The following is a 2,500-nucleotide window of genomic DNA, read 5'->3' as shown; positions in this document are numbered from 1 at the left end:
TGAAAGCACTGTGGACTTTCACAAGAAGAAAACTCCTCCTCCGAGTTTCATGCGCAAGAAAAAGATGAATCACAGCTGTGTGAACAAAACTTCGGCCTCTGGAGTTTCGTCCCAGCTGTATGTTTTTGATCTTTAAGTTCCAGCTCGTCTAGGGGCTTGGCATTAGGTGGAGGTCGGGGTGGGTGGGTGGGTGGGGGAGTGGAGGGTGTGGAAGGCGGAGGGAGGGGGGGGGCTCGAAGCCTTCAATTTCACGTTTTAAGTCAAGAAATCTTAACAGAACAATCATCAGGGCAGGTTGATGGATTATTGCCCGAAGGTTCTTTAGGCCCTAGACATGCCCGTACCCCCACCCCTCCCCCCCAAAAAAAAGAAAGAAAAAAAAAGAAACAAGGATGAAATAGATTAACAAATTAGTTGATAGATAAATAAGAGATACGAAAGCTGCACATGTAAATACACGTTGCAAATTTATGCGATAAATTGGCACGGCGATTTCTTGCGAAATGTCCATAGTTTAAGAAAAAGCGGATAGTTTATTTATTCTTCTATTATTCTTCTATTATTCTCGGTCGATTTTTAGATATGACAATGGAAATTCATTGGTAACCTTTGAATATACGCTTTTGAATTTACAGGTATATTTTGTAACGTCGTGCGTGCCCCTTGCTTGTAACCAGAAACATGATTTCCTCTCGCGGAGGATGTAAAAGAAAGGTCAGTTGCAAGATAAAGGCGACCGTGCAACACACAATGCAATCGGCCGACTTTTAGAATAACGAATTTAGCGGTTTTTTTTTTTTCGTTATTTCCGATGAACGGAATATCAGTAACTTTTTTTTCGGTTAAAAGAAAGAAAGAAAGACCGTTTAATTTCACTATACATTTTGAGCGCTTGCCACTGTAATCTTGATTCGCTGCGTAATTTATTTTTTGACATCTGGCCAATTATGTGTGACGAGAGAAATAGGAGAGTAAAAGAGGAAGGAAGAAATAACTGGAAGAAAACAGAAGAGGAAGAGTGTTTTCCAGTTTGCAGTGGTAACGCGCGGCTGCTGCAGACCAGGAGGTTCTCTAAGCGAGCGGGTCAGAATCCTGCTCACGGTCCGGGGTTAGGAAGGCATCCACCTGGGGTAGCGGCCTTTACCTACCAAAGAAAAGGCTTTCAAAAAAAAAAAAAAAAGCTTGTGAGCGGGTATTTATCAACAGTATTCCCAACATCTCTTCCCTTAGTTGAAGATTACAGGCTGTATATAAAATGATGAATCATAGATATCCATGATTTTTAATTAAAATTTGTCAGAGCCAGCGTGCGAGCCAGAAGAAAAATTTGAAAAAAGGTAGACAGGTCCAGCAGAAGGAAAGACCCGGGACGTGGAGAGAGGAAAGGTACGACGGCGAACAGCGGCTCCATTGCACTTCCCGTTGTGTTTTGTGTTCTTTAACCAGTGCTGTTCAGTGGCGGAGCTCCTTTTCACGACGCGCATCTCGTAGTTTCGGGGGAACTCGCGGCCGGAGAGCTGATTTTACTTATGAGTGGAGGGAAGAGATTGAATTTTCCACCAGGGAAATTTTCTCTATACGGAATTCCCCCAAACATGAGGCGAGTAAGCAGCTTAGGTCAACGCAAAATGAGGCAGACGGCATGCAGTCTTCCCTCGTGTATCCTGGGAAAAGGAACGCTCCCCATGCATGTACATATAAGGACAGGCACTTACATACATGCATGAATGTATAGACACATACATAGGCAAACATGTTTTGTATATGCACATTTTATGCTTGTATGTTATGTCCACGTGTGCGTCTGTGTTCTCATGCACACATACGCGTACGCACACACACACATACATACAAATAAAGAGACACAAACACACACACACACACACACACACACACACACACACACACACACACACACACACACACACACACACACACACACACACACACACACACACACACACACACATCCATGTATGTTGTCGGAGAATCGTCTCATTATTGAAAGCCCTTACCTCCGGACGAGTGATTGCAAAGATTTTGTTTAGCGCAGACCGGTGCTTCCCCTGTCGTTTTGCCGCGAAGGACTGATCGAATTAAGGGCTTTTACGATCGCGTCTACATCTTGCTCGTGACGGAGGCGGGCGCGTAAAAAAAAAGATACGGAAGGAAAGGAGGGGGAGTAGAAATATTGATAGAAACGAGGAGATATGAAGGTCTTCGAGTAAAGAAAAGTAGAGGATTAGACTAAGAGAGAATAAGAAGAAGCGGCAAAGATGATAGGAAATACAACGAAAACACAAAGGTGGGAATGACGGGAGATTGGATCCCCTTCCCCCTACCCCTCCACCCCCGTTTCTCCTCCCTCCCCTCCTTCCCCCCTTCTCCCCTTCTCCCCTTCCCGCTTCCTCCGCATCCAACAGAAGAGATCAGGGGTCAGTTAATTAATGTGTTGTTTGTCTGGTAAGCCTTGGCCAAGACGGGGACGACAAAGAAGGAG

Source organism: Penaeus japonicus, unplaced genomic scaffold, assembly GCF_977035675.1.
Source record: "Penaeus japonicus unplaced genomic scaffold, GWHDUDI00000001_assembly GWHDUDI00000013, whole genome shotgun sequence".
Classification (NCBI taxonomy): domain Eukaryota; kingdom Metazoa; phylum Arthropoda; class Malacostraca; order Decapoda; family Penaeidae; genus Penaeus; species Penaeus japonicus.
The sequence above is the reverse complement of the archived record's forward strand: the minus strand, read 5'-3'. Positions refer to the sequence as shown.